The sequence below is a fragment of the Cynocephalus volans genome, chromosome 1 (assembly GCF_027409185.1).
Source record: "Cynocephalus volans isolate mCynVol1 chromosome 1, mCynVol1.pri, whole genome shotgun sequence".
Lineage (NCBI taxonomy): Eukaryota > Metazoa > Chordata > Mammalia > Dermoptera > Cynocephalidae > Cynocephalus > Cynocephalus volans.
Window position 1 is genome coordinate 137,435,852 of NC_084460.1, and position 17,246 is coordinate 137,453,097.

Sequence of the window (17,246 nt, forward strand, 5' to 3'; positions counted from 1 at the left end):
AAGCCACCAGTTTCATGAAGACTTTTATGATGCTATGTATATAGATTATAAAGGCCTTAAAAGCAGGGACACCCTTTCTTCTTTATTTATCTCCAATGCCTATCACAGTTATTGGCACATAGTAAATGCTTAGTAAGATTTTATTGAAAAGATGGGTATATGGGTGTGATCTCTCTCTCTCTCCCACTAGAATATCCTGTTTTTGTTATTTTTCTGGTGAGACTCATCAGTATCAAAATATGAATTATTTTATTTTATAGTGTTACATATCACATTTTTAATTTCTGTGAGGAAACATCCTGTTACCTAAATCGACTATAAATTACCTAGGATAGTGTGTTACCTGTACCAAGGCTTAATACATAATTGATGAGTGAATGGGTTATCAAGTCAATCAGACAGTTATGGATAATAATAGAATGCTAGTAAGAAGAAAATGTAAATTCAAATTAGTAAGTAATGGATATCGAAAATTCAGTAAAAATTATACATGGATGCTTCAGAAAATATCTGTTTGTCTGTACTCGTTATATAATTCCAAAGCAAATAAAGCAGTTATTCTTACCTTATTTTATGATTAAATTTACATTTTAATATAAATTATGTATTAAAATATGCCTTTTGTAGGCAGGCCTTATCTGTCTAACTTTAAAAGTAGCAGAACAATTATAATAAACACCAAATTCTTTTTTTATTTTTTAATTTTATTTTGTCGATATACATTGTGGTTGATTATTGCTCCCCATCACCAAAACCTACCTCCCTCCTCCCTCCCCCCCTCCCCCCCAACAATGTCCTTTCTGTTTGCTTGTCGTATCAACTTCAAGTAATTGTGGTTGTTATATCTTCTTCCCCCCCCTCCCCTGTTTTTTTTTTTTTTGTGTGTGTGTGTGTGTGAATTTATATATTAATTTTTAGCTCCCACCAATAAGTGAGAACATGTGGTATTTCTCTTTCTGTGCCTGCCTGACTCGTTTCACTTAATATAATTCTCTCAAGGTCCATCCATGTTGTTGCAAATGGCAGTATTTCATTCGTTTTTATAGCTGAGTAGTATTCCATTGTGTAGATGTACCACATTTTCCGTATCCACTCATCTGATGATGGACATTTGGGCTGGTTCCAACTCTTGGCTATTGTAAAGAGTGCTGCGATGAACATTGGGGAACAGGTATACCTTTGACTTGATGATTTCCATTCCTCTGGGTATATTCCCAACAGTGGGATAACTGGGTTGTATGGTAGATCTATCTGCAATTGTTTGAGGAACCTCCATACCATTTTCCATAGAGGCTGCACCATTTTGCAGTCCCACGAACAATGTATGAGAGTTCCTTTTTCTCCGCAACCTCGCCAGCATTTATCATTCAGACTCTTGGATTTTGGCCATCCTAACTGGGGTTCGATGGTATCTCAGTGTGGTTTTAATTTGCATTTCCCGGATGCTGAAAACTCCAAATTCTATGTGCTTCTAATTCAATTCTTAGGTCAGAACTGATGTTCAATAAATGTTTCTTTAATACATGCTTTGTAATAATGTTTCTTTGACAAAATATGTCGAAATGACTCATTTCAGTGGTTATAGAACTGTTATAGACAATTTATCTGAATTGGATAAGTATTTAAAAGTTAAGATAGCTAAAATGTGGAAAGGACTGTTGGGAAATAATACAATCTAGAACTTTTGTAACCGGCTGAGTGCTGCTTCTTGAATTAAGTCAACGCAGGGGCCAGAGCACAGTTCTCCTTGGTCCTGTTTGAGTTTACATTTTAGTTAATGGTGTACGTGAGCAAGTGGGAGATGTAGATCAAATGTGACATGGAGCCGACTGGCCCATAAAGAGATAGAAAGAAAGAGAGGGTGTACAATGACACAATCAGGATCTCAGCATTCTGAAAGCATTTGAATGAGAGGCTAAATGTATTGATGAAACTTAATAAGAATCAGTACAGTTTGTATCCCAAAATACCTACTTTTGAGGGGCCACAATCCACAGTAGTACATGTTTTTAAAAAGTTACGGAGTTTAGTAGATTTTAGGCTCATTGGGTCAACTTTTTTATGTGACTTCTAAAAACCCGATTGCCATCTTGAACTGCTTTACAAAGTTTAGTGTGAGTTTCTAGTACACCAAACTAAGCAAAACATGCTTGCTGCCTTCAAGGAGTTCAGAGTCAAGAGAAAAGATAGTTTTATCCAAAGATGGCGTGAGCTGCTTCTGAAGATAAGCTGTTAAGAAAATCTTCAAATATATGTGTGGCAGGCAGAATTCTAAGATGGCTCCCAGGAACCCCAATTATTAACTCTAAGATGACTCCAGGTGTATCAGTTCTTTAATCAAGCACTAATGTAGATATTTTGCAGATGTCATTAAGGAGCCAAATCAGTTGTCATGATTTGTTACCCAGCAGCAGATAACTAATACAATATGCTGATTGGTCATTATCAGGTGTGTTGCAGATATGAGTTGAAGGAGCTGCCAAAATGTGTTTTGAGGGTGAAGATATGCTTTTTGCCTCTGTTTTTGAGTTATAGAATTGAACTCTAATGGAAGTCAGAGTTAAATAACAGAATCTATTCAGTCTGTCACAAAAGAACATTGAGGTCTATCAGAGCCTTAAGCCCAGAAATGCACATCCAAAACTATAATAACATACAATGCCTAAAGGCATTTCAATATCACATCCATCTCGGGTATTATTTATTTACAAGTAATAAATAATACACATACTAATGAAGTGAAAGAAATAGCTAATAACTTCTCAGATTAAGCTTTCATTATTTTATGTCTGTAAAGAAAGAAATTCTGAGATAGACTGTCTTATAACACTTTCAAAGGACAGAAGAAAATATATACTTAGAAAACTAAGTTTATATGAAAATTTGCCTTTAAACTATGATTTCCATCTTACTTTCATATGTTCAGAAAACATACATCATGATTGCTCAGAAACAAATGAGTTTAAAGATCTTCCTGTTCCAAACGTATACTTGGCTTTCATATGAGTTGATCCATTCATTTTTTAAAAATTTGTTTGAATTTAAAACTAATAAAAATATCGATGCTAGATTTTTCAAAAAGAAGATATCAGAAAGAAACCAGAAGGATTTTTGAAACCCACTATGTTTGATATTACTACTTGATGGGCAATTGAGTGGCAAACTTGTTAGCTATGCCATTGCCACTCCAGTAAATTCAGTCTGCCTTTATGAGTATAGAACAGTCTTAAGTCAGACACACTTTCAAAGACCTCAGACCAAATAATGCAATTATTTTCTATTCTCTGGAACATTTTCTCTTAGAAGGAAGTAATAACTGAATGTCTGACTAAAATTATACTCAAGCAACAAAAATCTGTTTCCCTGTTCCAATAATGTAAGAGTTGAAAGAAAGTATAACTTTCAAATTTCAAATGATGTACAAAAATACTTCTATTATGAGAAGGCGAACCTCAACCATAATAAGGGCTTTTATTAATCACAATGGCAAAGATGGTTTTATTCCTTGTTACTTTGAAAAGCCTATGCAAGGGTTCATGAAAAACAAACATTGAAAGATTTGTATTGTCTTTTTATTTTGGTGGCTGGATGGTAAGGGGATGTATTATCTTTTAACTCCATTTTTCCACAAACTTTTTGAAGTGCCCTCATATACCAATATATATGGATATACAAATATATAATATGTATATTTTTATGTACACATGAGTAACGGATCGAGATTTTTGGTGGTATGGGGGGTGCAGAGAAATTCTCCTGAAAACTCTTTTAAAAATTTCTATTTTGCTTCAACCTTCTAGGATATATTACAATATAATAGTGTGCTACCCATTGCCAGGACTGCATTTTGCATACTATGTTACAACTTGAGTTCTTTGTTGGCCATAAGTTGTGAATCACCATCTCTATTTACAAAATGGCATTAAGCAAGTGTCGCTTTTACAAACACACTCTACTCATAAGCAAGCATTCAGTATTCTTTTCTCAGTTTCAAAAAAGTATTTATTTGAAGATGAATTTCCATTCAACTTGAAATGCTTTGCTGTTTCTCACTTTGCTGGTTAGCACGCAACAGTTGGCAAGTTACCCTCCAGACAGGGCACCGTCTTCTACGTGTCGGTTTACGAGTAAGCACCCAACAAAGTGTAGCCGAAAGGAAATATATAAATCTGTTGTGAAATTCAATAAATTCATAAGCCATGCTACCCACCAAGGCCTGTGGGAGCATATACATCAAAAAACACCCCTGTAAAACAATAAATATTTCAAGCAGTTAGCAACAGCTGAGAGCACACAGCTGAAAGCCTGGCTTAAGATGGGTAACGATGATGCCCTAGTCAGAGTTGGTGCAAGGTCTTTGGAGCTAGTAGTTTGTTTGTTTTCCTAGGCGAATGAAAAAGCACAGTTCCAGCTGTCATCTAGTGCTCCTTGATTTTAGATTGCAGAGGCACTAGAAATCATCTCAAGCTCAACCCTAGGCTCTGTTTGTTCACTCATCACTTTCTTTCCTTACTTCACCCACTCTGTGGGTGTCTGTTTCCCACCAGCTCAAGACATGAGGAAGAAATGACCCATACAGGGGATGCGGTGCACAGACCAGGGTTGGTGCACAGCGTGATCTGCCTCAGTGCCTTCTTGGGTCACTGTGTCTCAGCCTCAGCTGTCAATCCAGAGCAGCCACATGCAACCCCTCATCTTATTAATGAATGCAGTTGTGTTTTATTTCACTGAAAGTTGCTCTTACTTTTTCTTTCTGCTGTTATATTTGAATATATTCTGTTCTTTTTCCAACTTCTTAAGTTGGTTGCTTAAGTCATTAATTTTTGGTCTTTCTTCTTTCCTGATACAGGTATGTGCATTTTAGGCTTTAGGTGCTTTTGATAATATATGATCTGCAGTATCTTCTTCATTGATTACTATGTAGTATTTTCTCTCTTTTACTATGATTTATTCCTTGACTAAGCTATTTAGAAGAATCTCATTTTCCAAACAGTGTATTCATTCCAATTTCATGATTAATTTTGTAAATTTTGTCCATTTTTCCATTACTAATTCAGAAGTAACACACTTTCTTTCAGCGTGTTATTTTAGTATTGTTCTATTGTTTTTATTCTTTTAGTGGCTATTATAAAAATTTTGATATATATTTAATAAAACCTAAAATTAATTACTATCTTTACATACTTCCTGAATAAAAGAAGTATTTCAGAGTATTTTAACCTCATTTAATTCCTCCTAGTTTACATGCTGTATTTGTTAAGTATTTCTTTGCTGACTTTTTTGCCTCATAAATTATACATTATTGTTTCATACTGTTAACTTTTTGTTTAGATTTAGCCAAATACACATTGTGACTTTTGCTCATTGTTATTTATTCTTGATTCTTACACCTCTAGTGAAGGTTTTCTGGTGGCAAGCTCTTTCAGATTTTGTCTAAAACTGTGATTGTTTCACTCTTATCATATAAACAGTATATCCTCTCTTCTCTCAGCACTTTGAAGACACAACTTCTTGCTTTTGCCTTCCTTGCTGGTATTAAAAAGTTAAGTATCTGTCAAACTGCACTTTCTTCTGTTTGTTTCTATATCTTAACTTCGCTTTTGATTATCTGCATGTTCACTAAAGTGTCTGGTGGTGTTCTTTTTATTTGTCTTATACAAGACATAGAAATTTTGAATCTGCTCTTGGTATTTTTCATCAGTTTTGGAATGTCCTCAGCCATCATTTCTTCTAATACAGCTTCTCCCTCATTAGATCTATGCTAGATTTTCTAATTGTTTCCTCAGTTTTTTTCTTTTTAATCTAACTTTTATATATTTCATCTTTTCTTTTTGCCTTTCTGTGTTATTTTTTTCAAAATATCTTTAGATCTTTCTTCCAATATTTTGGTGTCATGTTTGCCTATGTTTTAATATGACATAGACACACTTTTTTGAATGTATATATTATTATTTCTCTTTAGTAATAGAAATAAGGGTGAAATTGTGGGGTCAAAAGAAAGATAAACATTTAACTGTATGAGAAACTGACTAATTGTTTTCCCAGGTGTTTGTGCTATTTTGTATTCCCATCAGTAATCTCTGAGCATTTCAGTTGCTCTGCCACCTCGCAACAATTAGTATTGTCAGAGTTTTTCATTCAGCCATTCTAATAATTTAATATTGTATTTTACTGTGATTTCAATTTATGATTCTCCAATAGTTTATGATATTAAATACATTTTCTTGTGCCTATTGTACATTGTTTTATCTTCTTTTGATAAACATCATTTGATCATTTTATTGCATTTTTGTCTTTTCATCATTGCATTATTGGTGTTCATTGATGTAATGAAAGACATATTAGTCTTTTCTTTTCCCTAATATTGTCTTTTGAAAAACAGAGTGTTTTTCATTTTTTAAAAGACCTCTTTATTGCCTTTAAAAAAGTCATTAGTGCATTTTGCATCCTAAGAAATCTTTGCCTACTCTATTGTCACAAAGACTTTCTCCTTTTCCCATCTAGGTTTTATATTTAGATGTATAATAATTTATTATTATTATTTTTATTATATTGAGAGATAGGGATGAAATTTCAAATTTCTGTATCAATATATTTAGTGCACCATTTTTGTAAAATACTTTTCTTTCTTAATTGAGTGATGTTGGCATTTGTGTTGAAACACAATGGATTCTGTATACATATTGTGTGTGTGTGTGTGTGTGTGTGTGTGTGTGTGTGTGTGTGTGTGTGTGTGAATCTACTTCTGGACTCTCCATTCTGTTCCATTGATCAATATGCCTATCCTTATGCAAATACAGCACTGTTTCAATTAGTGTAGTTCTACAGTAAACTTTAAAATTAGGTCATATAAGTTCTCCATTTTTATTCTTTTATAATTCTGTTGTGTCTAATCTACATATTTTGAATTTCCATATATACTTTTGAACAACTTTGTCATTTTCCACAAAAATAGCCTGTTGGAATTTTGATTTGAATGGACACTGAATCTGTAACTCAATTTGTGAATGATTAATATCTTAACATTAGATTTTCTTATCCATGAGCATTGCATATCTCTTCATTTATTTAAATGTTCTCAAAGGTATGCTGGTAGATGTTTAACAACCTGCTTTCCAGAATACATAGTTCCCGTGTATAGCATTTTTCAATTTCCATGGTGTGAATATTCCTACCACGACCTAGTTCTAGATACCTAGTTACTGAGTATAAAGTTGGAAAAACCAGTAAGGTAGGCTTCAGCACATCATCATGGCTTCATTAATGTGGCATACTGCTGTTGCAGATTGGTGGTTAAATTTATTTTTCCAGGAATATGGTGTTTTTTTGAGGCTATCATGTGTGGTATATATAATTTAATTTTGTTTTTCAAATATCTGTATACAGCATGATAGGAATACTGTTTATTTTTATAGTGTGATATTGTGCTGTCTAAAGGTATAAAACAAATCATGTCATCTATCAGTAAAGGCATTCTTGTTTCTTTTATATCATTTTCAGCTTTATGCTTTTGATTTTTTTCCTTTCCAAAGTTAATACTTACACTGAAAGTTGTGTAAGAAGGAAAGCTTAGTAAAAACTACCCCATTGTTTAAATTTAAAAAATTTATCTTTTGGGTTTTTTTTTGGTGAATGACAAGTAGTAGAATTCCTCACCCTAAACATGTGAATTAAATTTTAATGTAGAAATTCCAAAAGAAGACATGATTTTTATACTTCAGTAATTTTTAGTATATTTATTATGTTGTACACTCATCATCACTAATTTCAGAACATTTCTATAACCCCCAGAAGAAACTTTGTACATATTAAAAAGCAGTTCCAATCCCACCCCACCCTCATCCCCTGACAACCACTAATCTACTTTCTGTATTTATGGGTTTGCCTATTCTGGACATTTCTTATCATTGGAATCATGCAGTATGTGACCCTTGGTGTTTGGCTTTTTGAACTTAGCATAATATTGTCAAGGTTCATCTGCATTGTAGCATATAACAGTAATTCATTCATTTTTATAACGAAATAACATTTTATTGTATGGCTCTATTATATTTTGTTTATAAATTCATCAGCTCATGAACTGTTGGGTTATTTTCACTTTTGCTATTATGAATAATGCTGCTATGAATATTTATGTACATGTTTTTGTGCACACATGTGTTTTCAATACTCAAGTATATAACTAGGAGTGGAATTGCCAGGTCATGTGGTAATTCTATGCTCAACTTTTTGAGGACCTGCAAAACTGTTTTCTACAGTGACTCTGTCATTTTACATTCCAACCAGCAATGTATGAGAGTTCCAATTTTGTTCACATTCTCACCGTACTTATTATTTTTTTTTCTTAATAGTCACCCTATTGGGTGTGGTGTCTCATTGTGGTCTTAATTTTCATTTCCCTGATTACTAATCATTGTGAGAATCTTTTCAAGTGCTTGTTGCTCATTTCAATATCTTTGGAGGAATGTCTATTCAAGTATTTTCCTTATTTTTAATTGGCTTATGTGTCTTTTTGTTTTTGCATTGTAAAAGTTCTTTATGTACTATATTTAAAATATTAGACCATTATTTGATACATGGTTTACAAATATTTTCTCTCATTTAGTGTCTTTTCACTTCCTTGATAGCTTCTTTGACACACAAAATATTTTAATTTTGATGAAGTCTAGCTTACCTGTTTTTTCTTTTGTTTGTATTTTTTGGTGCCATATCTAAAACATTGTTGCCTGAACTCAGGTTACACAGATTTTCTATCAATACTTCCTTCTAAGAGTTTTATAGTTTTAGCTTTTCAACCTAGGTTTTTGATCTATTTTGAATGGTTTAAGCATAGAGAGCAATCAAAAGCTATGACTGACATGCTTTTATATGGTGTGAGGTAGGGGTCCAAATTTATTCCTTGGCATGTGGATATCCCTTTGCCCCAGCACTATTCATTGAAAAGACTATTCTTTTCCCATCAAATGGTCCTGGCACCTTCATTGAAAATCAATGAAATGTAAATGTATAAATTGATTTCTGCAACCTCAATTTGTATTCCATTCATCTAAGTATCAGTCCTTATGCAAGCGCCACCCTGTCTTGATTACCGTAGCTCCGTAGTAATTTTTGAAATTGGGCATAGAATCCTTCAACTTTGTTCTTTTTCAAGATTGTTTTGGCTACTGTGCCTGAGGGTAAAGGAATTTTAAAAATTCTTTCTGATTTTTCTGGAGCTGAGGCTTAAACTGAAAAATATTTCCACTAACTTTCTGCACGTTGTGTTTTTGCCCTCATGAATCTAACTGAGAGTGCTTTCCTGTGGACCTCTTTTATGTAGGATATCTCTATCCCCAGTTGGGCCAAAGCCTTTCTTCCTTTTTTCTGGCATATTGTTTTTTAAAACACAGGCATACATTTATGAAAAATCTGTAAGTCATATTGTACTTAATGGCTAAAGGCAAAATAGCTCCACACTGTATTAATTTCCTAAGGCTGCTGTAACATATTATTATAAACTTGGTAGCTTAAAACAACAGAAAATTTATTCTCTCACGGTCCTGAACATCAGAAGTCTGTAACCAACTAAGTATTTTAAGGTAATCTAATGAAAATTATAGCTGAAAAATGTAGCATATAAAAATAATAAAGTTTTATTTTGACAAGACTACACTTAAAACAGATAAAGGAGGCTGTAAGACAGGTAAAATATATAATTTGTCCTAAGAAAGCTTGCAGACAAAAGAGTTCACTTTAGTCATCTGTTTTCCCAGAAGTTTTACTGGTGACAAGTTAAAATGCACTATTTTTATGAATAAGTAGCTAGCATCTTATATATATATATTATCTCAAAAAGAAATGGTTTTAGGACAAAAGAAACCAAACAAAATTAAAATATCTATTAAAATACCAAGAGAAACTGGCAAAATAATTTGGGAACCATGTTTCTCCCCTATTAACTAAGAATTTTCATATAACTGGACTGTCCTTGAAGTATATACAAACCAAACCTTTTAGTGTTATCTCAATTCAACAGTGTTGATCTGGCCTCCAAAGCTTAGTGTGAGAATAGAAAAGACCGTTTCCCGGGTCTGTGCTATAACTTCCTGCAATTCCTCTAGAAGCCAGCTGTCTCATAAAAAATATTCTTAAGAAGGCAAGTTGTTGGTTCTGTCACTTTTATGAGGTTTAGAGTATCAAGTTACAGGTCCAATGGTCATTTGGATGCCCTGGCCTTTCAGTCATAGATTTTAATTGCTCTCTATGCTTAAACCAAGAACTCTACTTTGAATCAATTGAGAAAATTCTTTCCTTTTCCTGTTTCCCATAGTTTAGTGATAAATGGCTGGTTGGTGTCTTTGACTAAATGGGCTCCAAGTTTTATTCTACTGTCTTAAGGTATAATACTTAGGAACAGATGGATTACCTAAAATATTGCAGAAATATTATCCCAAATAGAGTGTTAATTCAATTTAGTTAGTCTAAATATTAGACATAATTTTTATAAAATTATCAAGATGTACAGTAAAGATTCCATTTTGTCATGGTCATCTAATAACAACACCCAAATGTTTCTAATCTTCACCTTTATTTTTTGTCATTAGCTACTTGTCAGCACCACACTCTCCCGAGTGAGCCACGGGCCGGCCCAGTCATTAGCTACTTGTGAGTAGAAGCTAGTAAGACTTTTGAGAGTTCTTGATCCTTAACTTTTATCACCAATATTGTTTTAATAAATTTCTCATATCTTTGCTTCTGTTCAACCAGATTGTTTACAGAATTTTAGGCTTTCTGTGTAGCATTTTGTACATCTGTAAAATATTCTCTACCTCATAGGATGTGAGATGTATAAATACGTGGAGCCCAGAAATCATTTTTATAGATCATTTTTACTATGGCATATGAGCTGAATTATATTTCCACCAAGGTTGGTGGATTAAAAATGAAACACGTATTTTAAAATTTGCATCCTTGTTAACCGATGCATTTAACACATGGCAATTTGAAGTTAGAGCTGCCTTCGGTAGCAAAAGGTCAAAGAGAAGTGAGGCCTTATTAGTCCCTTAATACTGAAACCTGAACCTAAGGAAATGTAGCTATTAACTAGCACTATAGCAAGTAAGGAGCTGAATATATCTAAAAATGGGAAATCTGTCAAAATCAGCAGACTCTTTGATTTCAGGAAATGAGCAATTACTGCCTTGAAACAATCCTACTGCAAGCTCACTTGGGTTAACAAGGCATCTTTTGTTGCATGCCAGTGACTGTAATGGATCCTTACTTCTCATACTCATTTCTGTGTGCTTCATGAAACGGGGTGTTCAGAAGCACATAAGTAGAAGTAATGGATGCATAGGAAGACATTCTTTTTAGGCAATACTTGTGTAGCCTTTTTCTCTCCTCCAAGTGGTGTCAGGCAGGATTAATATTTAAGTTTTGCAGAAAGAACTGGTGAGATATTTATCCATTTCCTCCAGATTTTCAAATTTGTTGGCGTATAGTTGTTTATAGTAGTCTCGAATGATTCCTTGTATTTCAGATGAATCAGTTGTAATATCACCTTTTTCATTTCTAATTTTTGTTATTTGAGTCTTCTCTCTTCTTTTTTTTGTTAGCCATGCTAATGGTTTGTCAATTTTATTTATCTTTTCAAAAAACCAACTTTTTGATTCGTTGATCTTTTGAATTGTTTTTTGGTTTTCAATTTCATTCAGTTCTGCTCTGATCTTAATGATTTCTTTCCGTCTGCTAACTTTAGGATTGGATTGTTCTTGTTTTTCTAGTTCTTTAAGGTGAAGTGTTAGGTTGTTCACTTGCCAGCTTTCCATTCTTCTGAAGTGAGCATTTAATGCGATAAATTTTCCCCTCAATACTGCTTTTGCAGTATCCCACAGGTTTTGGTATGATGTATCATTGTTTTCATTAGTTTCAATAAACTTTTTGATTTCCTGCTTGATTTCTTCTTGGACCCATATGTCATTAAGTAGAATGCTGTTTAATTTCCATGTGTTTGTATAGTTTCCAGAGTTTTGTTTGTTATTAATTTCTAGTTTTAATCCATTGTGGTCTGAGAAGATACATGGGATAATTCCAATTTTTTTGAATTTATTGAGACTTGATTTGTGACCTAATATGTGATCTATCCTGGAGAATGATCCATGTGCTGATGAGAAGAATGAATATTCTGAGGTTGTTGGGTGGAATGTTCTGTAGATATCTGCCAATTCCAATTGGTCTAGAGTCTTGTTTAGATCTTGTGTTTCTCTACTGATTCTTTGCCTAGATGATCTGTCTAATATTGACAGTGGAGTGTTCAAGTCCCCTGCTATTATGGTATTAGTGTCTATTTCCTTCTTTAGGTCTAATAGAGTTTGTTTTATAAATCTGGCTGCTCCAACATTGGGTGCATACATATTTATGATTGTTATGTCTTCTTGATGGATCAGTCCTTTTATCATTAAGTAGTGTCCCTCATTGTCTCTTTTTATGGTTTTTAGTTTAAAGTCTATTTTGTCAGATATAAGAATAGCCACTCCAGCTCGTTTTTCTTTTCTGTTTGCATGATAAATTTCTGGACACACACAAGCTCCCAAAACTGAACCGTGAAGACGTAGAAAATTTGAACAGACCAATAACAATAAAGGAGATTGAAGCTGTTATCAGAAGGCTCCCAACAAAGAAAAGCCCAGGACCAGATGGATTCACAGCAGAATTTTACCAAACATTCAAAGAGGAAATGACACCGATTCTTTACAAACTATTCCAAAAGATTGAAACGGATGCAAATCTCCCAAACTCATTCTATGAAGCAAACATCATCCTGATACCAAAACCAGGTAAAGATATAACCAAAAAAGAAAACTACAGGCCGATATCCTTGATGAATATAGATGCAAAAATCCTCACTAAAATACTAGCAAACAGAATACAGCAACACATACGAAAAATTATTCATCACGATCAAGTGGGATTCATCCCAGGGATGCAAGGTTGGTTCAACATACGCAAATCAATAAATGTGATACACCATATTAATAAACTCAAACACAAGGACCATATGATCATCTCTATAGATGCTGAAAAAGCATTTGATAAAGTTCAGCACTCATTCATGACAAAGACCCTCTATAAGTTAGGTATAGAGGGAAAGTATCTCAACATAATTAAAGCCATATATGCCAAACCCACTGCCAATATCATCCTGAATGGGGAAAAGCTGAAAGCTTTTCCTTTAAGAACAGGCACTAGACAAGGATGCCCACTCTCACCACTCCTATTCAACATAGTGTTGGAAGTACTAGCCAGAGCAATCAGAGAAGAGAAGGAAATAAAGGGCATCCAGATTGGAAAAGATGAAGTCAAACTGTCCCTGTTTGCAGATGACATGATCCTATATATCGAACAGCCTAAAACCTCTACAAAAAAACTGTTGGAATTGATAAATGATTTCAGCACAGTAGCAGGATACAAAATCAACACACAAAAATCAGTAGCATTTCTTTTCTCCAATAGTGAACATGCAGAACGAGAAATCAAGAAAGCCTGCCCATTTACAATAGCCACCAAAAAAAATAAAATACTTAGGAATTGAGTTAACCAAGGAGGTGAAAAATCTCTATAATGAGAACTACAAACCACTGCTGAGAGAAATTAGAGAGGATACAAGAAGATGGAAAGATATTCCATGCTCTTGGATTGGAAGAATCAACATAGTGAAAATGTCCATACTACCCAAAGTGATATACAAATTCAACGCAATCCCCATCAAAATTCCAAAGACATTTTTCTCAGAAATGGAAAAAACTATTTAGACATTTATATGGAACAATAAAAGACCACGCAGAGCCAAAGCAATGCTGAGCAAAAAAAATAAAGCTGGAGGCATAACACTACCTGACTTTAAGCTATACTACAAAGCTATAATAACCAAAACAGTATGGTACTGGCATAAAAACAGACACACTGACCAATGGAATAGAATAGAGAATCCAGAAATCAACCCACACACTTACTGCCATCTGATCTTTGACAAAGGCACCAAGCCTATTCACTGGGGAAGGGACTGCCTCTTCAGCAAGTGGTGCTGGGATAACTGGATATCGATATGCAGGAGAATGAAACTAGATCCATACCTCTCACCGTATACTAAAATCAACTCAAAATGGATTAAGGATTTAAATATACACCCTGAGACAATAAAACTTCTTAAAGAAAACATAGGGGAAACACCTCAGGAAATAGGACTGGGCACAGACTTCATGAATACGACCCCAAAAGCACGGGCAACCAAAGGAAAAATAAACAAATGGGATTATATCAAACTAAAAAGCTTCTGCACAGCAAAAGAAACAATTAAAAGAGTTAAAAGACAACCAACAGAGTGGGAGAAAATATTTGCAAAATATACATCTGACAAAGGATTAATATCCAGAATATATAAGGAACTCAAACAACTTTACAAGAAGAAAACAAGCAACCCAATTAAAAAATGGGCAAAAGAGCTAAGTAGGCATTTCTCTAAGGAAGATATCCAAATGGCCAACAGACATATGAAAAAATGCTCAACATCACTCAGCATCCGGGAAATGCAAATCAAAACCACATTGAGATACCATCTAACCCCAGTTAGGATGGCTAAAATCCAAAAGACTATGAACGATAAATGCTGGCGAGGCTGCGGAGAAAAAGGAACTCTCATACATTGTTGGTGGGACTGCAAAATGGTGCAGCCTCTATGGAAAATGGTATGGAGGTTCCTTAAACAATTGCAAATAGATCTACCATACGACCCAGCCATCCCACTGTTGGGAATATACCCAGAGGAATGGAAATCATCAAGTCGAAGGTATACCTGTTCCCCAATGTTCATCGCAGCACTCTTTACAATAGCCAAGAGTTGGAACCAGCCCAAATGCCCATCATCAGATGAGTGGATACGGAAAATGTGGTACATCTACACAATGGAATACTACTCAGCTATAAAAACGAATGAAATACTGCCATTTGCAACAACATGGATGGACCTTGAGAGAATTATATTAAGTGAAACAAGTCAGGCACAGAAAGAGAAATACCACATGTTCTCACTTATTGGTGGGAGCTAAAAATTAATATATAAATTCACACACACACATACACACACACACACACACACACACACACACACACAAACGGGGGGGGGAAGAAGATATAACAACCACAATTATTTGAAGTTGATACAACAAACAAACAGAAAGGACATTGTTGGGGGGAGGGGGGGAGGGAGAAGGGAGGGAGGTTTTGGTGATGGGGAGCATTAATCAGCTACAATGTATATCGACAAAATAAAATTTAAAAAAAAAAAAAAAAAAAAAAGAAAAAAAAAAATAATAATCTTAAAAAAAAAAAAAAAAAGAAAGAACTGGTGAGATTAACTGTCTAGGATATCACTACTTTTTTTCTTAGGCATATCTGCACTAAGTTTCTCATTCAACTTCTCCAGAAAATCTTTGCTAGCAGGAATTCTCCCCTACCTAAATGACATAGATACAAATGGGAATATTAAATCGTTGGCACAGGACACCTTAATTATAAAGAATCATAAAACTTTAGAAATTGTGTAAAACATGACTGAGTACTGAAGGCAGTGGCAGCCACCCAGCTGGCTGTCTTCTAATAATAATATGAAAGATATGCGAAGGGAAAAATGAACCCTAAATCATCCCCCCAGGATAACGTGAAGACAGAGAACACTGAAACTTCAAAACAGTTGTGAACGGAAAACAAAATTAGCAAATCCTAGTGCAGGATCTTTCACACTTCTGACCCTGCCACGCCTCGGGCTTCTTGGTGAGCATGAGGAAACCATGAAAAACTGGGGAAGACAGAAAGGAGAACCTAGAGAGGAGACCCAATGTTGATGTAAAATTGTTGTATGACGGACTAAGCCCACCCTAGGGCTGAAAATGCTAAAAAAGTAGTCCGGAGCATGAACTACAGGGAACAGAACACAAAATGTGTAAGAATAAAAAAAGGGTATCTTCAAAATACATAGCTTCTGGGGGAGAAAAAGCAAGCCATAAAGAAAGTGAGCAGCACTTTTTAGCAATTGGGTCATGAAGAGGAAAGAGGTAAAAAAAGAACATACAGGGTCTTATGAGAAAAAGAAGGCTCACAAGCCCTTTCCCCACTACCAACCAACCAAACTTCAAAACCTGCTAAAATATCTGGACTTTGCTAAAGTAGAAAACTTTTTTAAAAACCTGATCTGTAAAAATTAGGAAAATTCAATGACCAAAGTCATATAGAGCCCCCTATTTAACATGAGAGGATGTGATTGGCTTGTTTGACTAAATCTGTGCATGCTGGGAACTGAAACCCCCTATGCAGAAACTGTACTTGCTCCATTTGGTGAGGTTGTCTGGTTCGGGGACTTTATCTGTGGCAGCTGAGTGAGGAAGGGAATTTGGAGTAGGGCTATTGGAGGCCCTCCCAATTTTACCAGACGTCAAGATAGCATATAATATTGAACTTAATTTTACGTCTTCCACTACACATACCTACACTAAAGACAGTTGGGAAGAAATGAACTAACGTACAACACTTTTGGAAAACACTTTGACTCTATACTATAAGATGAAAGAAAAAATAACTGTACTAGAGTTATTGCATTATTTTTGCAAGGGTATGAGTTATATATTCTGCAAATACTTTACCTATACTAGGATTGAACAAATAAGTAAATGTGCTGTAGATAATAAGAATCAGGTTTCTCACTGGTGGTGAAAAATGATATAAATAAGGAAAAGAAGGAGGCTTAAAAGAACTCTGCTGGATTGAAATAGGAGGTAGAAATGTCAACTCATGGTACAGATGGATAGAGAGATAAATGCATACATATATTCATACATACATAGGGACATAAAGAATTAAATGTAGATATGTGTGGATGTATAGGTTAGTGTGTACATGTAAATATATATATATAACTTTCTGTGGAGAGTGCCTAGAAGCCATGAAATACCTGTAATAAGGAAAACACATAATGTTGAGATTATGGTTTTTAAAGTCCAATCTTCAATAATGGAAACCAGAGCTCCTTGGAAAATGGTTGATTCCAGGACTGGTGCAAAATAATTTGAAGAGCCTTAAATATCTTGTAGTTTCAGAAAATACCGAAGTGTTGAAAAAATATAAAACATGGGACATAGTGAAAGGAACTCCCAATTGCCAAAGCTGAAACAATTTAAGCAACAAAAACCCAGTAATGATAGTATTTATAACCCAAT